This window comes from Megascapheus bottae, chromosome 14 (genome assembly GCF_031878675.1).
Source record: "Megascapheus bottae isolate mThoBot1 chromosome 14, mThoBot2.hap1, whole genome shotgun sequence".
Classification (NCBI taxonomy): domain Eukaryota; kingdom Metazoa; phylum Chordata; class Mammalia; order Rodentia; family Geomyidae; genus Megascapheus; species Megascapheus bottae.
The window spans coordinates 5,278,597-5,302,021 of record NC_143522.1 but is presented as its reverse complement, the minus strand read 5'-3'; the positions used below and the strand labels follow the sequence as shown (position 1 = coordinate 5,302,021).

General features: G+C 42.9%; 1 protein-coding gene across 1 annotated transcript in view; it reads left to right on the top strand.

Annotated features, from left to right (window-relative positions):
- Positions 1 to 2,525: 2,525 nt before the first annotated feature.
- Positions 2,526 to 23,425, top strand: part of Sptb (spectrin beta, erythrocytic) — a 122,663-nt gene continuing 101,763 nt past the window's right edge. Inside the window, exon 1 of the mRNA XM_090344273.1 lies at positions 2,526 to 2,714. The gene's annotated coding sequence lies outside the window, so the exon portion shown is untranslated. The remainder of the gene's footprint in view (positions 2,715 to 23,425) is intronic.

The following is a 23,425-nucleotide window of genomic DNA, read 5'->3' as shown; positions in this document are numbered from 1 at the left end:
GGTTGTATTGAATTATTTAGCTTTCAGCTAAAGTGGAGATAGCTAAAGTGGCTGAGCTGGTTTGTAAAATCTTGGGGGTAATCTGTCTTTGCTTTGGTTCTTTCATATTAATTTTTTTCTTGTGGTTGAAAATTATAAATTTTAAGGCTCCAAAGAAAAATATGTTTGTGACTATTCAGTTCAGTGCCACAAACCTATTGCTAAGAAATTATCTGTTTCCTGTAGCATATAATTATGTAGCTGTAGAGCTGCAATTCTAGGAAATCATGAATTTATTTAATAAGTTTATTCACACGTTTTTTAAAAAATATAAATACATAATTTCTTTTTTTCTTTCAAAAATATAGATCAAGGATTTCCATTTGAGGTGTCTAATAGTCTCAGCTTTTGAAGTTGGCCTGCTTTATTATTATTATTATTTGTTGAGTTGTTCTTACCAGAATTTGGTTCTTAAGAATTTATTTTTCACACACACAAAAACACCTGTTTCTAATATTTCAGTTATAAGCAAATTATTTTTGGGAGTTGGGGAGGACAAGGTACCAGGGATTGGATCTGAAGCCTGATACAAGCTTTACAGCTGACCTACACTCCCAAACTATGTGAATGGATGCTTAATTGTCAGCAACAAAGGCTGGGGAATCACTGTTAATCTAATGGAGGGCCGTGACTATTCTTGGATCATCTTTCTTATATTACTAGTGTCTCTTGGGAAACTGAGATGTAATAAGGCTTCAGACAAGAGAGGGCGGGTTGTTCTGGGGCTTTGTAATACCTGTGGAGTTTGCCCCCACTTTGCAGGGTCCAAACTGGCACTGTCAAGAAGTGTGAGAGTAGTACATAGTGAAATGTCTTCTGCATACACTCAATGTATAAACTAAGGTTGAACATCTGGAGATTGAACACCCCTTTCCTGATGAACCCTAGAAAACGGTATAATTATACTCCCAAGCAAATAACTCAAGAATAAAGCTATTCTCTTGTTAAGAATATACCAGGAAACAACAAAGTTAAAAGCTTCCTTCTGCTTTATGCTCTTTTAATCCCTGCTGCCAACTTTCCTGATATCTGAGATTGTCTGAGTTGTTGGCTGGTGAGGGTTTGTTTGTTTGTTTGTTTGTTTTTGGTACTGTTTGAAATTACTTCTTTTTTCTTTTATCCCCCCCCCCTTTTCTTTGGTTTATCCCTTGATGTCACTGTTTTTGACTTTGGTACCCCGTGTCTTGTATATATGTTTATTTGATCTGGGAAAGGGAAGGGGAGTTACAAAATGGTGAGACAAAGGACAAAGGGTGAATTAATGCAACATTGCTACTCACAAGACACTATGATGGAAATGAACTTTACAACTTAAAGGGAAGAGAAGTGTGTGGGGGGGAGTGGGAGAATAGGAGGGCGGGGGTTAATAATGTTCGGCAAGAAATGTACTCAATATCTTACTTACGTAACTGTAACCCCTCTATACATCACCTTCACAATAAAATAAAATTTAAAAAATTGTAAAGAAATCATCCTAGGAACAGCCGGTGTAAAAAAGAGATGATAGCGACCACCAGGCATACCGCAAACGTTACAGAGCCATGACCTTGCATTGTAAGAATGTCAAGAAAATGGACTGCCTGGCAAGCTCTCTGTGTCTCCCTCCTGATCTGACTGGGAGATGCTTTGTCGTTCCTTCCTGGCGCCGTTGGTTCTAGCGTTTCCTTTGGCCTAGTGGTACCCATCTCAACCCCTAGGCTCGCCGGGGGGAAGTCCCGACCTCCCCCCCACCCCCCGGCTCAATGAGAGACCCTGGACGACCAGGATGTGCAGGTGGGCGGGTGTGGCCATAGCCTGTTGATTACGATCCCGGCGAGGCGCGGGCGCCCTGGGACTGCAGGCTGTTCGCTGGCGGCGTGGCCCAGTTCAGCCTGGTTTGCAGACAGCAACTTACGACACCAAACTGGCAGGTTTGGGGGCGGGGGCCTCGGGCCCAGTGCCCACCCCCTGCGCTCCCAGCGTCTGCTCTCACCCCCAGCCGGGAGAGGCCGGCCCGGGAGCGCGCTTTCTAACACACCAACCCCCGGGGACAGTGTGTCCCGACCAATCGATCGCTCCCGGGGCGCACGGCCTCGGAGCTCAGCCGCCGAGCCCACCCTACGGCCTAAGCGTGTCTTTTAAATATATTATTTATTTTTAAAGAAACAGGATTGTGGGCCGTGAGGACGCGGGGCGCGAAAGGCTGGAGGGCTTCCTTCCACCGCCAGGCTCGCACTCGGGGCGCACGCATTAGGCCCGGGCGGTGGAATCGAGCCCCTTTCTCGCCGCAGGGGACTCGGGGTGGCCCGAGGCCGGGGGAAGGGGGCGACGATGGGGACGCTTGGGGTTCGGGCTCACCCGGGGAGCCGGCCGCGGCCCGGCAGGTGCCCCCGGGCACGGAGGCTGATTGGCAGGTGCGGGAGTGGGTGGGGAAGGCGGAGGCTGGGCCTGGCGCTGCGGGAGGCTGCGGCCCCGCCTCCCCGCCCCCGCCGCGGGACTATCTGGTCCCGGCAGCAGCGATGTCCCCCGGCAGGAATGTCCCTCCTCAGATAATGTTATTTATATCTCTGGGCGGGTCCGTGGCTCGGCAGCACCAGGCGCCCGGCGGCCGCTGTGCCAGGAGCCCCGCGCTGCCCTCCTCCCCCTGCGCCGCCGCCCCGGGGCTCGGGGTGGCCGCCGCTTCAGCCCCCGCGCAGGTGAGTTCCGGACAGGCGGTGCGGGTGCGCCAGGCGCCGGCCAGCGCCGGGGAGCGCTGGGCCCACGGGACCAAGCACGCGCAGGGGTCCCGGGGTCCGGGTGGGGGACTCGCCCCAGGTGCCGGGCGTGGAGCCAGAGGGGTGCAGGGCCTGGGAGGCCCGGACGGCTGCCGAAACCGTCAGGCTGGGGGGGTGGCGGGAACCGGCGTGGGTTTCCAAGGCGCTTGTGGCGCCAGGCGCTAGCTTTGGAGAGCCGGCTCCTCGAGAGTCACCCGGGGGCGCGGGGCGCGCGGGGACGGGGTGCGTGTCCTCGGTCTCCTCCAGGACCCTCTCCTGGGAGTTAAGGGGATCCTGCCTCTAGCCGGTCCCAGCGCTGCTCTCCCTCTGTCTGTGGTTACCAGGCTTCTCAGCCCTGGGCGACTCAGATCCTCTTCTGGAACTTGGCTGCGTGCTGCCCCGGGCCGCCCGGTGCCCAGGGGGAGGACAGGGCCGGGCTGCCACGGGGGCCCAGCCTCCAGGCGCAGAGTGCGACGTGCTGAGCGACCCGGAGTGGAGAGCCAACATCCCAGAGCTCCAGTCGTACTTAAAGGACTCCTGTCCTTCCTCTCCCCAAGTTCCTCTCCTCCTCCAAGCTTCGACAGTCCACAGGACTCTCACTTGCCCGCCAGTTCCTCCACTTTGAACAACTTGGCCCCAGAAGCAACAGAAAGGGGGAGCAAAAACAGGAGCTTTAACACAATCCTCAACTCCCACCGATTTACCTAGGTCTTCCAGTGAGGGCGAAGTAGCTGCCAGGCTTGAGTACGATTTCTTCCACCCCAAGCTTCAGGTGGGGCCTTGATTTATAGCCTATTAATAGCCAAAAACATTGTTTTCAGTGAGCAATTAGAGGTGCCAGGATAATAACACCCTTGACTCACTGGAAGAAAATGGGAAAGAAGCCACTGTTTCTCTTTGTAAAGTTTTAGCTGCATCTGATTGGGGGTGGGGTGGGAGAACCTTAGTGACAGCCTTTTTGTGGGGAGAGACTAGGCTGTCACCTCAAGGTAGGAAGCAGCCATGCAGAACCCATGCTGGTGGCAGTCACTCTGTGTACTTCAGTTTCTAAGGGAGGTGACAGAGGTAACTCCTGAATGAGATGAGTCTGCAGATCAAAAATTTCTGGCACCTCCACATAGTTCACGAATGCATTTCATGAGCTTCACAGATGGCTCAGAATGTAATGGCTGGTAACCTACTTCAACTCCCCTCTTCCCCCAACCATTGCCACTACTGTGATATAGGCAGGGTAATTTCCTATTCCACTATAAGACTGTTGTGCTCTGCTATGAACTCTGGGTTGCAGAGAGCCATGGAAAACTCCTACCTGTGCAAAACCATGTGTTAACGTGTGTGGAGTGCCCACCTCCCAGCTCTGCTCTGAAGTTGCTCACCAGGCTTGTAGGCTTGCTTACCACAACACCAGAAATAGACTTACCCTGAAAAACGAAGCAGCCTTTATACAAGCTGACTGCCACGGTGGGTCATTTATACAGAAGTTTGAAAGCACAGTTGCAAGACAAATATCCTGCATGATGAAGACATGACCCCTTAGCTGATTCTGAAGCTTTATCAATGACCTAGTAACAGTGGCTGGAGGTGAGCCAGTCCTGTTTAATCTTGAGTTCTCGGAAGACATGGCCTCCACCCTCGAAATTGAAATCACTCAAAAACTCTCAGGCATCCAGGCCGGGCCCTGTAGCACAGGCATATCAAATTTTCCTGTGTTCCTTGCCCAGCGGGGAGCTGGGATGCCACCTTTTGCTTTGGTCATTGCTTCTTCCAAGTGTCCTTAAGGTGTTCGGAATCACAACAGCTCAGGGGTAAAGGCACAGCAAGAGGCAAACACCCATTTAGGATCATATATAGCAAAATAAAAGTGACTATTTCAGGCAAAGTAGGTATGAAGGAGTTTTGAACTGAAGTTTTTGTAAATAAAATTGAGAATACTGCCATTTATTCTTTTACATACTAGTCGGTGCTGGCTGGTCATGGATCTGCAATTAATCTTTGTTGAATGAATGAATGTTTTTAAAGTTTTCTTTATATTATCCTTTATAATTGTGACATTAATTCTGTTTAAGGTAGTCATATTAGCAGTATTTTTTTGTGTGTGTGCCAGTCCTGGGTTTGAGCTCAGGGTCTGAGCACTGTCCTTGGACTTTCTCAGGGCTAGAGCTCTATCACTTGAGCCTCAGCACCACTTCTGGTTTTTTTTTTGTTTGTTTTTTTTTTTCCTATATATGTGGTACCAAGGAATTGAACCTGGTCTTCGTGCATGGTAGGCAAGCACTCTACCACTAGGCCAAACTCCCGGCCCCTATTAGCAATATTTTTAAAGTGAGGAAGTAGGTTCAAGAAACTAAATCAGTAATATCAGACAGCTGATGAGAGACTGAACTAGGATTCAAACTTAGCTGTTTGATTCTACTATCTTAGTAAGGCTAGACACTCAGCAGGGAATGTAGAAGTACGCTCTGGAAAGATTTGGTTGTAATATTCTTTTACTTTCACAATCTTTGTTCCCTGGACCTCTGGTAATAATTCTGCTTATATCACAGAAGCTGAAAAGTATTGTCAAGGATAGTATTGGGCATTATTTGCTGAGAGGTTTTTTTAGCCTTGCCCATTATTTTCAGGTCATTGTTTCAAGGACAGAATTGCAATTTTGGCAGTGGTTAAAGCATGGATTTTTTTTTAAAGAAAGATTTTCCTTTCAGTCCTGGAAGTGGCCAGGAGGGCTTGATGATGCAAAGGGACAGTGTGACAAGACAGGGGATGATAATAAAAAATTCATAAGGCAAATATGACTGGAGTTAGAAGAGGCTGTAGAGGTCACTGAGTTGAGCTTTCTGTTAGTGTAGTTGCTTACTTAAAGGTGCGACCTGGCTACAGATCACCTCATCATTTATGTGCCTGAAATACCATTCCAATCCATTTCTTTCTTGTCTTTATTTTAAGACCAATATGGTTGACTTGCTGAAGTTCTGTCTGATCAAAACATTGAGATGGTTTCTTTTTCTTTTGGGGGAAACTATAAGAGGACATTTTAATACCTGATAAGACTATAAAGAGGAAATAAATCTATAAAGAGGAAAAAAAAGAAAATATATCGAAGCTACACAGAAGAGATGACATTTGTGATCATTCAATGCTAAACTGTCCTCTAAGCTCCCCATTGCTTCTTAGGTGAACAGATACATGCTTTATTTTACAACAGGTATGTTACTATCCAGAGACAAAAAAAATATAGGACTGGGGCCGGGAGTTTGGCCTAGTGGTTAAAGTGCTTGCCTAGCATGCATGAAGACCAGGTTCGATTCCTCGGTACCACATACATAGAAAAAAGCCAGAAGTGGTGCTGAGGCTCAAGGGGTAGAGCTCTAGCCTTGAGAAAGTCCAAGGACAGTGCTCAGGCCCTGAGCTCAAGCCCAGGACTGGCAAAAAAAAAAATATAGGACTGAGCTGGGCTGTAATTCTAGCTACCCAGAAAGCTAGGTTCTGAGGATAACGGTTCAAAGCCAGCCTGGGCACTAAAATCCGTGAGACTCTTATTTTCAATTAACCAAAACTGGAAGTGGTGCTGTGGGTCAAAGGGTAAGGTGGTAGCCCTAAGCTGAAGAGTTCAGGGACAGCTCCCAGCTTGTTTTCAAGGTATTTTATCTTCAGAGTAGCTTGTACTGACTCAGTTGGTCTTTGGTTGCTCCTTTGTTTTAGAGAATAAATCTGGAAGGAAGAATCCATGTAGTGGTCTGTTTGTGTGCCACACAGCAATTACTGAGGTTATCACAGAGATGTATCTTTCTTCTGCTGGTTCCAGAAGGTACAGGTCTCCTGGTTTTAGAGGTGGAGGTGGAGGTCAAGGGAGAATGTAGGTAGGAAGCAGCCGGAAGAATTCACTGTCAAATTTGGCTCCACTCACTGAATAATCAACTCCCTCTGGTAAATATTTAGAAAATGTCATTGCATGTTTCCTTTTGTTGCTGTGCTTATTTCTTAATTCACAGCCAAGCAATCCCAAGTTTATCCATTTTCAGCCAGCCTTAGCTGAACATCAAACCACAGGGTGAGGGGTGGGGAGGGAATCCACAGCCTTACAGATTTCAGAGTTTAAAGGCAACCGTAGCCAGAAAATGCTTCTGGATCACATGACATTCCCAGACCACCTCTCATTTTGCTTGTTCCTTCTTCTGGCCTAAGGAAGTATTATAAAACCATCTCCCTGCTTCAGCAAGGCCTCAGCTTTGCCATATTGTTTCCTTTTCTTTATATCTGTAGAGACCTGGCTGAGGGTATAATTAAAGGGCAATTAAAACTCAGACATACATCATGTTAGCAGTGGAGGCAAAAGCAAGCTTCCTTTCTTTCATTTGAATGCTATAAATTTAGCAAGTGAAAAGGTGCAGGATTAGAAAAAAAAGACTTTGTATTGAACTTGGCTCCGATTATCCAGAATATTTATGAAAAGGCTTAACAGAACACCTTGACAAAGAATAATAATTACTTCAAATTATAGTCAATTCAGAAATTTCTATCATTATGAAAAGAGCAGAAGCTTGGATAATCCTTAAAATGAATAAGTTGAGAATCATTTCTGTTTATACCACACATAGATGGGCGTGTCTCCTCTGAGAATTCATAGCATTTCAAATAGAACAGGCACACTTGAAGACATAGCTTATGAGCACTGGAAAGAAGTCTGGAGCTTCGCGGTGTCCCTGCCCTTCATTCCTGGCTGTTTTCTGGGATCCTCAGGAGCACAAAAGTTGTGAGGGGGGAGAAGGCCTTTCATAATGCTGGCTCCAAGCCATAAATCACAGAGAATAATAACTGGGAAGGTCTGAGAAAACAATTGACATATATTCAAAAGAGCAAACATCAGTTATGAACTGGTATGCACCTTACACTAGTATGTCTGAGGAAAACAGGTCAGGTGGAGACATGATTTGGTGGGAAGGTGAACTTACAATCAACTATTAGCTTATTTGATAGAAAATGTGTCCCAGAAGAAGAACACAGAAGGAAGGTAGAATTCAGGGTGGGGAGTCATGGAAGTCGTTGAAAGTGTCTTCCCTAATGGAAGAAGGAAAGATGAACTTGCTCTAGTACCAGGTAATAATCATATATAGATGGCGATGATGATACAATGATGATATAATGATAGCTGATATACAGTCCACTCAATGTTCAGGATATCTTTGTATATCACCAACTCAATGTGTCTTACAATGACCATAGGAGAGATCTCCTTATTCCTGCTTTATCATTAGGGAATCTGAATAAGGAGTGTATGCTGGTCCTTCCGATAGACTTTCCCTCCTTTCCTAGTTTCATAGGTAGGTCCTTTTCCAGGTCTTCTCCTCCATGGGTTAATTGAATACTCAACCTTCAGGTTGGGATGTACAGCATAGATTTCCATGCAAATTCTTTGGCTATGAAAAGAGGGAAGGAAAAAATTGTCTGAGTATTTACACTTTAGCAAGGCCATAAAACCTGAAGAATGTCCCTGTAGAGTATGTATTCATGAGGCTGCAAAGCATGAACTAATGGATTTCTAACAGCGTGCTATATGTAGATAAATGATGGGTTTCTGTGCTTGTCAACTGGTATTTTTTTTTTTAATCCCTTCTCTCAAGTTTACTGAGCGTCATTCTTCTAATGACTTACTTTGGACTTTAAAAATATTTGCTGGGTGATCTCAAGTGCCTTGATTTGTTCTTACTTAAATCTCTAATAAACATTTATTGGGCTTTCATTTATTTGTTACACATGTTCTGGATCTAGGTGATATAGCAGTGGACATGGCAAAATAAAGTCTGACAAACATGGAGCAAATAGTCTAGTTTAGAAAGACAGGTATTAAACATCAACAAGCTACAGATGGTTATGGATAATTCCAGCATCATAAAGAGAATAAGATGTACTTCAATGATGGTCAGAAAAGGATTCTAATGAGATTTTTTTTTTTATTTCAGCACAAACCCAAATGAAGCAGTAAAGGAAGTCCTAGGTCATCTAGTAGAAGATATTTAGATTTGAATTTTAGTCTGAAAAAACCAGTAAACCAATGGAAGTTGTAGATTTGCTCAGGTTTGTGTTTTCAAGAGGAAATGGTCCACGTTAGTAGAGACGGATCAGAGTGATCCATCTGATATACTGATCCAGCGGATATGCTGGACTCTGGGTATGTTATGAAGGTAAAGTTGATAGGATTTGTGTATAGAGGGTAAGAGAACAGGAGAAAGGATGACTCAATTGTTTTTGTCCTGACAAATGGAATAATAAAAAGAGTCATTTACTGAGATACTGATACACTTTCATCAAATGTACTCTGATCTATTATTTCTTAGTTCTGTTTTCTTTGAGCAGTTGATTTGAAATACTCTCAGGCAGAGCTTTCATTTACACAAAAAAGAGATGTTTTATTGTGGATGATTCATGACATCTGCTTGTTAGAAGGGAAGCCTTACATGTGCTGTGTACTTTATACTATATTATTTAGATCATTCTCACAACTCTACTATGTGATAGAGATTAAGATGGAGCAGATACAGGATTGAAATATATTTCGCTTTATCATTGAGAGTGTTGTGAATGTGATGGTAAATCACAAATACTTTTGATACTTCTTGATATACATGTTAAAGAAAACATTTAAAATTTATAAGATGAATTCCTGTTCATGGTTACAATGCTTATCCACATTTCAAGAGGGTGTACGGTGAAAGGCAAGAGACATCTGCCTGCCTCTAGTTCTACCTCTAAGAAGCTATCATTGACAGCAGCTTGTTGTCTGCCCTTCAGGAAAAGTCTCATGTATATTTAAGCACTGGTCTGGCATATTTTAAAGTCATAGTTTTAGCTCAGCAACAGTTTAGCTTTCAATTTTTAATATTACTTAGGAAGTCTTATGATTTAGTAGCCCTCAGATAAGGGACCTAGAGTCCTGCTTTCTATCAATGGTAGAGGTACTGCTAAATAGAGATGCTGCCAATGATAGAGGTATTGGTATATGCTAACTTAAAGGTCATGGCAACCATGCGGTTTTTTTTTTCTTTCTAAATTGTGATAAATATACATAACATACAATTCACCATTTTAACTATTTTTAAGTTCAGTTGCAAAATTGTATTCACATTGCTGTATAGCTGTAACCATACTGCAGTTCTAGAACCTTTTTTGTTTTTCCAAACTCAGACGCTGTGTCCCTTAAGTCCCACCTCCTAGTCCCTCTTCTCCCCACTCACTGTCAGCATGCTTCTTCATCAACTTGGGCTCTTTCCACTTCTTGCCCACTGTAAATAATGCTGCTATGCACATGGACATGGGTGCCTAATGACTCTTCAAGATCTTGGCTTTTACATCTTTTGGATATATTCCTAGGAGTAAAATTATTGAATCATTATATATTCTATTCTTATTTATTTATTTATTTTAGTAGTGGTCCTGGTCCCTGAACTCAGGGCCTGGGTGTTGAACCTGACCTTTTTTGTTCAAGGTTAAGCACTGTACCACTTGAATGGCAGCTCTAATATTGGTTTTTTGGTGGTTAACTGGAGATAAGAGTCTCATGGACTCTCTTACCTGGCCTGGCCTCAAACCATGATCTTCAGATCTCAGCTTCCTAATTAGCTAGGATTATATAGGCATGAGCCATTGGCATCTGGTTTCTATTCTTAATTTTTTTGAGAAGCCCATCCATCACTTTTAATAGTTCTCTTTGTTGTTTACTGTCCCCAAACAGGAGGACAAAAATGTTTTTTAACAGTCTCACCTTTGAGGGCACACTGAACTTGAGGATATTTATTTCAGAACACTGTCTTTGGGGCATAGTTTGTCATCAACGTTTTTGGATGTGTCCATAGATTCATTTGCCTATTTTTGGATCATAGACTTTCAGAGGACAGGCAGATATTTACTTTGCTTTGTAGAGCATGTAGCTGAAACACAGGTAGGGAAGGTGTAAATATTATATGATGATATATTTCAGGCAAAAAGTCTCCTTGAGCAGGATGATGATGGTCTGTTTGTGTTACTTCCAGCCTCCCCCCCCCCCCCCCCCCCCGCTCTCTTTTTGTGGGTTATGGGGCTTGAACTTGGCCTGGGGCTTGTCCCTGAGCTTTTCAGCTCAAGGCTACCACCCAACTCTTTAGCCAAGCCCCACTTCCCGATTTCTAGAGGTTAATTGGAGATAAGAGTCTCAGGTTCTTTTGTGCCCAGGCTGGCTTTGAACTTCGATCCTCAGATCTCAGCCTCCTGAGTAGCTAGGATTACGGGAGTAAGCCACCACACCTGGCTTCCCTTTCTCTTTCTGTATGCTCTTGGGCAAAGAACGTCTTTCCTAGATTGTGTGTGTGTGTGTGTGTGTGTGTGTGTGTGTGATGAAATTTTAATATTATTATCCTCAAATTTTTTCTTACACATTTCCATGAAAAGCCTAAGTATTGTCTCATCTTCTTTGACTTTCCTGTTTTAGTTCTTCCCTCTCCAGTTCTTTGGGTAGCACTGAATGTTTATGCCTTTGTGTTGGGTTTTGTTGTTATTTGTTTTTGTCAGTCATAGGGCTTGAACTCAGGGTCTGGGCCCTGTTGCTAAGCTTTTTGTTCAAGGCTAGAGCTCTACCACTTTGAGCTACAGTACTTCTGGTTTTTTGGTGGTTAATTGAAGAGTCTCATGGACTTCCGGCCCAGGCTGGCTTTGAACTGTGAGCCTCAGATATCAGCTTCCTGACTAATTAGGATTACAGGTGTGAACCATCAGCTTCTGGCTTGCCTTTGTGCTTTTAAGGTAGCTTTTTTATTCTTTGATACAGAGTAGACAATTTGTTTTATAATTGTCAACCTCCTTTTCCTTTATAATGTCAACTACCATTTGAACAAGTTTTTGCCTGGCACCAGTGGCTCATGCCTAATATCCTAGCTACTCAGGAAGCTGAGATCCAAGGATCACAGAGGTGAGTAGCTCAGAAATATTTATGGATTAAGCAAAAAGTAATGTCTGAAGTTATATGTATTTGGGTTAGTATATTTTAACTTGGAAATGAAACTATCATAATAATGAGTTTACAATAACAAAATATTTTTTGAGAACTTGGTGCACTAAGTGGTATGCTGAAAGCTTTCATATAAATCTATGAAGTCATATTATTACCCTAATTTGACAGATTAAAAAAAATCAACCTTAGAGAAATCAACTTAGCTAACTACCAGCCTCGCAAGGTTAAAAAGCTGGGTTTGAACCCACAGGGGTTTATTCTAGAGTGCTTTCTTGGAACCACTGTACCTGCCTAAATCTGAGTAGAGATTAATATTAAATGGCTTTTGATTCCAAGAATTTCTTCTCTCTTAAATCCTGCATCTTTAATAATCTGAAATTAGAAGGTGATTAATTCTAAAACTTTTTATGTTTCTTTACATTTATAGTGATTTCACTAAGTAGGCTTGAATTCCCTTACTAGTCTTTAATAAATAATTAATGTCCTGAATCCTACTTTCAACATAGTTCTTTGACATCTGAGAATGGAGATGCACAATACAGCTACTGTCATAAGGCAGCTGTATTAAAATTGCGTTAGCAAAGGTCTGATTTTACTGGGAATCACAGTGGCCTCTTTCCAGATCCCACGTTTCCTCAGTTCACGTAACATATGACCACTCTTTCTTTGAAACTAGGCCCTGCCATGGCCTCTGTGACCCAAGTTCTCCAGTTTCTCCTTTCCTGTCTTGTTTATCACTGTTTCTTACTTCTCCCTGCCTCCTTTCTGCCAACTTGTAATTGTTGGGGTTGCAAATGCATTGTAAATCTCCTGCTCCAGCTTCCTTCCTGGGTCTGGGATCTGCCATACATCTTTGTCATTTGATTAGATCAAAATGCCTGACTCTCAATATGTTACAAGGAGAAAGATTAGCTTCAGCTCCCCTCCTGCTCTTTTGTCTTTTACCCCATAGTTTACCCCATGTTGTCACCATCCCCCCAAGGAAGAACCTCAGCAGGTGTGTGTGTGTGTGTGTGTGTGTGTGTGTGTGTGTGTAAGTTTCTGCATCCATGTGACTATCAACATCTGTTCATTTTTCCTCTAAAATTTCTGAGTTCGTTTTCAAATCCCTTTCTTGTAAGTTCCACTCTCATTATTATTATTTTTTCTTTTTTGCTGGTTCTGGAGCTTGAAATCAGGGCCTGGGCTCTGTCTGTTATGAAATTCTTTGTGCTCAAGGCTAGAGCTCTACCACTTGAGCCACAGCACCACTTCCAGTCTTTTCTGAGTAGTATATTGGAGATGAGAATCTCAGGGACTTGTCTGCTTGGGCTTGGCTTCAAAGCACAATCCTCAGATCTCAGCAGCCTGAGTAGCTAGGATTACAGCGTAAGCCATTGGTACCCAGCTCACTATTCTAATGTTTGGTCTTTAGGTCTTCAGTCTTTTTCTTTCTAATCCATCCACAACCTTCAGAATTTTTTCTTTTTTTTCTTTGCCAGTCCTGGACTGGAGCTCAAGGCTTGAGCACTGTCCTTGGACTTTCTCAAGGCTAGAGCTCTACCGCTTGAGCCTCAGCACCACTTCCAGCTTTTTTCTATGTATGTGCTACTAAGGAATCAAACCTGGGTCGCCGTGCATGCCAGGCAAGCACTCTACCACTAGGCCAACCTCCCAGCCCCCAGAATTATTATTTTTTTAATGTAAGTTAGACCAAGTTGGTTTTTTCTTCTCTAAACTCTCTATCGGTCCCCTAGTGTGCCCCAAAGGAAAGGACCTTGACAATCTGTTTGACCACCTTTCTGGCTTCATTCTGTCTCCTTTTAGCCCACTTTGGGTGGTTGTGACTTATTAGCTTTAGCCTTTTTATTTCATGCCTTGGTGAGTTTCTGCTGTTATCTCTGCCTGTGATGTCTTTCTGCCTTTTTCCAGTCAGGAACTCTTTCACGTGTATCTGAATGGCACCCCCTCAGAAGTAACCTCCCTGTGAAGTTTTCCTGTGAGACCTCTTTTCCTCTCTCCTCTTCCTGGGGAATCACACAATCCAGCGCCTCTCACTTCTTACACTGGTTGGTCTGATGTATAGTTCAGGTGCTCTACTGGGTTGAGTTCCTTAAAGCAGGGGCAGTATCTGGCATTCCCTTCTCAGCAGCAGGTTAGTGTGAGATGCCCTAGAAATGTTGGTTGACTTGCACTATTAACATTATTTGACTTGATGACTCACAGATGATTCTGAAGAAGGGTTAATGAGTGACACTTGCAGTGGCAGTGGCAGTGGGTAAGAAGTAAATAAGACTCTAAATCTGACTGAGGGTTCTTCTCACCTCTGTATCTTCCAACTGCCTTCTGTTCATTGGTGGGAAACGTAATGATTGATTTAAAAAATTTTATTAGCATCTATTCGTTTTACAAGATTATTTGATTTGGATATGCTGATGTATGCATACAGTAACAACCAGCTTTGATTCTATCTTCAGAATTTGCCTATTGTTAGACAATTGTAGTTATTCCTCCAGTATCCAGTCCCTCCTACCTCATTTCTCAGTGAATGCTTATGGCTGACCCTCAGAATGCGGCTATGAAAGGCTCTTTGATGGTGTTTCAGATCCATATACACAAGATTTGTTTTAGGAAGATAAAGAGTTAAGAAAAACATGTCAGGGGAAAAAAGATTGACATTCCAGTACAGTGCCTTTGATTTTCTGGGCACATTTAACCTGTTTGGTTGCTTGTTTATCATTAAGGCATATTGAAGTTGGCATTACCTTGTGAAAATATTACATTACTTATTGCTTGGTTTGTTCTGCTCTCACTTCTGCCTCTCATTTCAGACAAAAAAAAAGTCTGGGTAAGTCCACCAATGTGGATAGACTCACTTGAATTCTGCTTGTTCAGGCCTTTTGTTTCTTTCAACAAAACTCTCTGTCATGGGCACACTCCCACTGCAATCCAGCAGCTCTATTCTCTTTTCCTGTTCTGTGCCTAGGGTTGATAGGACCTGGTGTTCAGTTGCCACAGGGAGTAAGTGGAGCTGAGAGGCCTTTATAACTGTCTGGGGGCTCTAAGATCAATTGATAAGTGGAAGAACCTTAAAGGGCATGGAAAGAAAAGTAGAGGACAGAGCTAAGTATTGCGAATGAGACCTGAGTAGGAGGCAGACCGGCAAAGGAAAAGCCTTAGTCAAGACAGCTGAATGGCATCCCAATCAATTCCAAGGGGACATAATGAAGCCACCATCAAAGTTGATCGAGAAGTGACAGTGAGAGTAGAGTAAACTGATAGTAACTTCTAGAAGTCCTAAGATGCCTTGAACACTAGTGGTTCATCATCCTGTCTTAAGTGTTACCAGATGCCTTAGCAAGGGCCACCAGTAGGCTGACTGCTAGTTAATGGTCAGAATGCATGCTTTTTGGAGTGAATAATCTGTTTTCTGTTCAGAGAAGGTTTACCTTGTAGTGTTTCAGCCATGCTCTGGTATCTATTTTTCTCCTTTGAACTCTAGGCTATTGTTTGCAGGGTGCAGTTCTGACCTTTTGCTAGAAGGTGGATGTGTGCATTCTGTAACTGTTGGGATGTCTTGATGCCCACATGTTTGATTTAAAGTCTCAAGCAGAGGGGCCTATACTTTGCAAAGTTCTGGGAAGAATGAAGGCATTTGAAGGTGTAGTGGGGATGGGGAGCATAATAGAATCATGGGCCCTGGAAGAGGAAGTCAGCATCCTCCAAAAGACACAAGTATCGGTGAAGACAAACGGGCGGACTGCATCACAAATCTGTGTGAAGTCACTTCTTGTAGGAGACTGGCCCATTCCAGCTGGGCTATCCTCACCAGAGTTGCTGGGTGAACTCTGGGAATGTGTAGTAGACACTTTAACACAGCACTGCACCCTCAATGTAGCAGTTCCACTGGCAGCAGCTGTTTGGTTGCTCTCACTGCTTTTGACCCAGAAAACGCACAGAAAATGACTGCAGTGAAGCTCTCATCTTCAAGGTGAAGCTCTCTGTCTAGTGGGGGAGGAATTCGGAGTTGATCCCAAGGGCTGAATACTTCCTGGCTGTGCTGGGAGCAGGCTTTGTTTATGCTGTGACCCAGAGGAAGTGGCTTTACATCTCACTCTGTTTCCACACACAAAGTGCCTTATGCTTGTTTTGTATAAGTCTTATGCCTCCTCTGCAGAGGAGGCAAGAAATGACTTGGGGACTAAAAACTCCTGGCAGTCATAATTCTTTGCAAACAGCAGAGTCTAGTGAGCAGTGCATTTGGTTGGCAAGCAGTCATTACGGTCTATTCGTTTCTCTGTTTCTCTGTTTCTAAAAACAGTGGAGATACTTTCTCATTGGATTATGAAGGGGGTCAAAATGAAACTGTGTAAGCATTTTCTACTTTTAAAAATTGAGGCTTAAGGTATCAGAACTCCTTAAGGAGAAATGTTCTATGGATAAAATGTACTCAAAGTTATGTTATTTCTCATCTCTTCTGTTGTCCCTTGGTTATTCTCATATTGTTACAGTATATTATCCTGTAATCTGGTATGTTGTATATACATTTATTTGTTCATTTGAAACAGGAAAGGGAAGGGGGAAAAACAAGATGGGGGGAGGGAAATGGGGACAAAGACATGAGAAGGGATGAAGTAATGCTCCTTCTATTTGGTGAATATAACTGTAACCCCTCTATTAATTACAGTAAAAATGTACTCAAAGTATCTTGCAGACACCTAATAATCTAAAAAGTTATCCCTGGAGAACATCTGGTTCTACTCCTTTATTGCCAATAGGGAGACTTAGTGAAGGGAGATTATTTGCCTGAAGTTGCAAAGTGCATTAGTTGTCCAGCTTTAAGTGGGACCTGATCCATGGTCTACTCCTTCCTCGGTCACTGATTCTCATCTGTTTCCTCCTTCTATCATTTTTACAAAAGCAGTTTTTAGATATTATAACATGAGAGCCAAGAGCATGCCTAGAGGTAGAGTGTTTGCCTCACATGCATAAAGCCCTGGGTTCAATTTCTCAGTTACTACATATACAGAAAAAGCTGGGAGTGGTGCTGTGGCTCAAGTGGTAGAGTGCTAGACTTGAAGAAAGCCCAAGGACAGTGCTCAGGCCCTATGTTGAAGCCCCAGGACTGGTAAAAGAAAAATTAGATATAACATGAACATATACCCATGGTACAAAGAAGTCAAATGGGACAGAAAAATAGAAACAGCACTTGAAGACTCTTTACTAAAAGTTACCACTATTAACTATCTCCTGTGTATCTCTCTAGAGATTTTCTAGGCATACACATATAGCTATAGAGATGTATCTGCATAGGTAGGTATATGTCTGGATGTGAATATTTATATATATATATATATATATCTATGTACATACACTGTGGTTTTTTGTATTTCATTATTTCATGCCATATTTCATCTTGCCCTCTTTGCCTACTGATGAACTTTGGGCCTGTGTCTGTATCAGGACAGACACTGACCTCTTTCATTCCTTGCAGCTGCATAGTATCTTATGCACATTCTATTTCTTCATGATGACTTTCAGAACTATAAGCAGCACCACAGAATTTGAGTCCTGAATTTATGACACTGAAGTAGAAATCTCTTATTTTGTGAGTATCCAGAAAGGATACTTCTAACAAGGTCATGACGCCCAAATGGTTTAAGAAATCTGAGAGTCTGCTTGGATTTGCTGTTTCTACTTACTTACGAGTCCTTGACTTGTGCCTGGAGCCATGCTAGGGGCTTTAAATATCTTGACTTCTTAAATTCTCATGGAACTCTCCTCCATCCCTCCTTCCTTCCCTTCTCCCCCCTCTCTCTCATCATCCCTTGGTACTGGAATTTGAACCAAGTGGCCAAACACTTGCTAGGCAGATGCTCTACCACTCGAGCCATCTCATGACAGTCCTTGAGTGAGAAATTGTATCTCCCATTTTGCTGGTGAGGAGGCTGAGTCTAGTCAAGTTCTTGTCAATTGAGTGCTATACTCAAAATTTGAAAAAAAGAAAAAGCAGGGTTTTGAATCTGGTTCCATGGATTTCAGCTTTGGTTGGTTTAGATCAAACAAGGAGTTCACTTCTGTGCACAGTATTAACACTCAAGTAGGACCGGGAGTTTGGCCTAGTGGTTAAAGTGCTTGCCTAGCATGAGCGAAGACCCGGGTTCGATTCCTTGGTATCACATACATAGAAAAAAGCTGGAAGTGGTGCTGAGGCTCAAATAGTAGAGCTCTAGACTTGAGAAAGTCCAAGGACAGTGCTCAGGCCCTGAGCTCAAGCCTAGGACTGGCAAAAAAACAAACAAACAAAAAACAAAACAATCAAGTAGTCAAATAGTTGTGAGTCAGAGTCAGACATGATGCAGGGAGGGACAAGAAGATGCTTTGCTTTAGGACATAGTATCATCTGATATGTGCTGGGATGTATGGGAAAGACAAAGTTGACAAATGAGGCACATTCTTTGCTCTCGAAAGGTCTGTGGTTTCATGAAGGGGACAGACACAAACAAGACAGTGTTACACAGGTAGGGCTGGAGAGTGCTCCAGGGTCTCCAAGTGGCCAAGATGGGTTTGGACAAAGGATCCATGAAAACTAGCCTTCCCACAAAGAGCAACCAACTGAACTGGCCTACAAAACAAGCACAAGTTTTTCCTTGGCTGAGCAGGGGAATTGGCATCTGATATATCAAATGAGCTTATGGGAAGTGATGAGTCTGAACTGACTTTGATAGAGGATGAGTGGGGAGATGATTCGAAGGGTAGGCTGAAGCTACATTGAAGCATTCTCTGTCACGGTGATTGATCATAAAAAGAGCCTGTAGTTTAGATTGCAGATCCTGAGGTTTTCATTAAGAGATACAAAATGTCATTGGCAGTGCTTTTGAGGACACCCTACAGAAATGAAAGGAAAGGCTCAAGAGGCCTAAACCAGAGGGGTGTGAATGAAACCAAAGAGTTGCATGAATACAAGAGCTTCTGAGAAGTCAGTGTCTGGCCTTTCTGTGAGAGGTATGACACACTGTCAATCACTATAAGCTCCATGATAGGACCAAAGGTACTGCGATTTATCAGTATCTCATCTTAGATAGGGTTTTGTCATCAAAAATACTTGAAAGTATTTTTAATAATTTTCATTTGGTACTCTGAAGACATGAATATTTTCCCCAAATCAAATAAAATTAAACCAGTTATGTGGAGAGTGGGGTTTCATTCAAACATGTACATTTATATATAAATGAATCTTGATCATAATTATTCCCCTCTTCTCTCTCATCCTCTTTTCCCCAAATTTTCCCTCAAAATCTTAAAAGAAGTTTTCATTGGAAAACTTATAGGTAGATGTGGCTATTGGCTGAGGGGAGCGAGCTGTTGAATGTGACTAGAATTTTCTAGCTAAGATATCAGAGAGGTTGGCGTTTCTAATTTCCAGATTTAAGTTTTAAAGCAGCAGCAGCTCTGGGGGTGGGAGAAAGTACAAAGAAAGAATTCAGCATTGGCCACATTACATCGGAAGTCTTAGCAGTACGTTTCTATGGAGCTGCTATAGGGAGCCTACAGTCAGGAGAGGTTGAGGCTGGGGGCGTCAATTTAACAGCCCTCAGTTATCAGAGAAAAGAGATAGGATCATGTGAGAGAGAGAGTAGAACAAAGGCCTTAACTTGAGTAATGCCTACATTTAGTGTGGCATGGGTGGAGACAGAGGACCTAGCAAATATGATTACAATATAACATTATTGAGGCTGAAGAACTGGGAGAATCCCAAGTCATGGAAATGCAATTTCCAGAAAAGGGTGATTAATATTATCTCATGCAAGCAAGGGGTCATTTTGGATGGGAATGGCAGGAGGCCATTATCCTTAAAAGAGACTCAAATCGATGAGGCGCTGCGGCCCAAAGTAGTAGAGTGCTAGCGAAATGCTCAGGGATGGTGCCCAGGTCCAGAGTTTAAGCGCTGTGACCACCACCACCAACAACAACAGGCTCAAATGATCCTCTAGAAGGCAGAGTTAGTGGAAGATTGAAACTCAATTAATGGGAATTGCAGAATGAAGCCATGGCGACTGATGGCTGGTTTTCTCAGAACTTGATGGAAAAAGCACAGTTGGTGTTCTTTATGGACAGAGAGAGGTTGTAGGATTCACGGTTTCCTTCAATAGGCTTCCATTGTGGGACATTGACATATGCAAAAGAATTCAAGTAAACATAAATGTTTGGAAGCATAGGTATAAAGTGGATGGTTTTTGCGGTCACAGATTTGAGCTTTACTTGGGTGTTGCTCTCCCCACTTTTCCAGGGTCCTGCCTTCCGAGGTTTCATTTCTTCTGAAAATGTGAAGAAATAAGTTTTCACCAGGGATATGGAGAGATTCTTTCTGTGCTTCTCTTCTCAGTGCTGAATTCTGGGGCACCTGGGTTTTCTGCAGAAGTGGAATGAATATATGATGATTCTGTAGGGGAAACAAAGGTGTTCATTCAATGAGTTGGTGAAAGCTGAGTCTCCTGGTTGATGGTGATAACAGAGGATCTTGTTTCCTGAAAGCTTGCTGGGTGTGAATGTAGTTTCTTTGCTTGCTGGGGGATTTTCTTCTTGACTAATGAACAGGAAGGCTCTTTGCCATCCCCAATTCCATTCTGGAGATGAGCAGAAGTTCAGGAATCAGGCCATATTTGATATAATTTTCTTAACTTCTAGGAGTTTATTTTGTTTGTGGGAAATATCTGAGTTCTTTAAGGTTTTGGAAGTTTTGATCTTTGAGCTGAGATAAGAGGCACCCTTCCCCTTTTAATGATAGTCTTTTCAGGAATACTTAACTTTTTAAAAATAGTAACTAGGATTTGAACTCAGGGTCTTGAACTTGGGGGCCAGATAGACAGGTGCTGTGATCTACCATTTGAGCCATGCCTCCAGGCCTTATTTTTGACTTAGTTTCCTTTTTTTTCAGGTAAGGCCTTGTGGTTTTGCTCAAAAAACGCCTTCTTCCATGGCTGAGGTAATAAGCATGAACCACTAGGCTTAGCTTATTTATACAGTTTGGGTCTTACTTTTTGTCTGGCCTGGTTGTGAACCACATTGTTCCCAGTTTTCATCTTGCATGTAGGTAGTATTGTAGGCACGATACCTTTTATTGGTGTGTTTTTTGTTGTCGTTTTTTGTGGGTCATGGGGCTTGAACCCTGCCTGAGCACTGTCCTGAGCACTCTTCAGCTAAAGGCTACCAACCTACCCTTGAGCCAAGCCCCACTTCTCATTTTCTAGAGGTTAATTGGAGATGAGAGTCTAAGGTCCTTTTGTGTCTGGGCTGACTTTGAACCTTGATCCTCAGATCTCAGCCTCCTGAGTCGCTAGGATTACAGGCGTGAGCCACTGTGCCCAGCTGTTGGTGGTTTTTGTTTTGTTTTGGGGGGTTCTTCCTGGTGCTTGAACTCAGGGTCTGGGCGCTGTCCCTGACTTTTTTTTGCCCAAGGCTATCACTCTACCACTTGAGCCATAGCACTACTTCTGGCTTTTTAAATGTTTAATTGGAGATAGAGTCTTATAGACTTCCTTACCAGGGTGGCTTTGGGCATAATTTTCACATCTCAGCCTCCTGAGTAGCTAGAATTACAGGCATAAGCATTAGCACCCAGCCCCAGCTGCTGCGTTTTGATTATAAATGTAATACAAAGTTTTGCTAATATAAAATACAGCAGGATTGGAGCCAGGAGTTGGCCTAGTGGTAGAGTGCCTGCCTAGCATGCACAAAGACCCAGGTTCGATTCCTCGGTACCACATACATAGATAAAAGCTGGAAGTGGTACTGAGGCTCAAGTGGTAGAGCTCTAGCCTTGAGAAATCCCAAGGACAGGGCTCAGGCGCTGAGCTCAAGCCCAGGACTGGCAAAAAAAAAAAAATACAGCAGGAATAAACCATAGAAAATGAAAGCTCCCAACATCCTCTTTTCTTATCTCCTAGATAATTACTGACTATAATTGATGTGTATTCTCCCCACATTTTGATACATATGTTAATGAAATTTGTAGTTTATTTTCACAGAAAACATTTTAGTTTTACATACTTTTTTAAAACCACGTTGTTTTATTAATTGATATGTAAAAGTCACCTTTCTTCCCATACAGACCCATAGATTCAAACTTCTTCCATTGTATAGGAGAACTATACTTAATTTAACCAATGTTTAAGTGCTATCTAATTAGAGTTTGGTTATTTTGTCTTGTTTTAAGTTTCTGGGGATGAGTGATCTGTTATAGATCTGGGGGGTAATAAAATGAGGCCAAAAGGTGGATTTCTGTAACTTTTTTCCTGATAGTAGACAGGATAAAGAAAGACTGTTCCTGTAGCCTAGAGCAGCAACCCCACCCCCAACACCAGCTGGGACCAAGCACAAATCTCTATTAGAAAGTCTACATGAACCAAATAACATTATCATTTTTATTTTATTTATTTTTTTTTGCCAGTCCTGGGCTTGGGCTCAGGGCCTGAGCACTGTCCTTGGACTTTCTCAAGGCTAGAGCTCTACCACTTGAGCCTCAGCACCACTTCCGGCTTTTTTCTATGTATGTGGTACCGAGGAATCGAACCCGGGTCTTCATGCATGCTAGGCAAGCACTTTAACCACTAGGACAAACTCCCGGTCCCTATCATTTTTATTTGCCTTTCCTTTTCTCCCCTTCCTCCTTCCCTTCCTCTCTTATTTTCTTCCTTAAGCTTCTCCCCAGCCCCTCCTTTCTCTCACAGTTTGGTGGCATGTTGCAGCTCGTCCTTCAACCTTCTGGTCACCTGAGAATATCTAGGTTCTGTTCCTCTTTCACCCCCTTTGGTGGGCTCTCCCACTCCCAGGACTTTGATCTCATTTCCACCCCTGCTCTGTTTCCAGTTCTCTAGATGATGCCCTTCTTAGTGTCCGCTGGCTTCCCCTGCAGGCTTCTCAGTAAAACATATTATTAAACTTATTGCCTCCCCTTTTCACTTGCCCTACCTCCCCTTTATTTTAAATAATAATCGAATACAACACAGCTGTCCCTACAGCTTCCTCACCTGATGTCACTTCTCCTTGCCCTCTGCTTTCTGTACAGTGAGTAGTAAATTTCCATTCCTCTGGAGGTGACTTCATTTCTAGTAGAAACTCCTGCTGTGTGGTGTGGCAGAGAGTACATGCTTTGGCTACCCGTCTTACCTGGCTTTGAATCCAGATTCCAGTACTTACTAGCTGAGTGGCCTCAGCAGGTAACTTAATCTTTTGGAGTTTCATTTTTCCCTTTCAGTAAAATGGAGAATAATGATACCCACATTGCAGATAAGATTGTGCTATGATGTGGATAAAAATGTGTGCCAGATACTTGGCACATGGTGAGTGAGAATGCTAGCTACCATTGGCATTGCACTTGGTTTCTCTTTATCCAGTTTGTCAGTGTTTGTCTTAAAAAGTACAAAAGAATCCATGCATCTAAGATCCTGTTAGAAATATGTTCTATAATGATGTTAAATTTTGAATATAAATATTTTGACAGGTAACGGTTCTATTTCTGTCAACAGTAAGTAAAATAGTTAATCAAATAAACAATGACATATCTAAATTTAGAAGTCCTTGGTGTTAGAAATAATTTGCATGTCCTAGAGAATAGTTCCTGTCCTCCTCAGTGGTTCCCAGAGTCTGGGTTGGGTTCTTTCAATTATGTTAGGAGATGTTCTTTGTGGTTTAATTA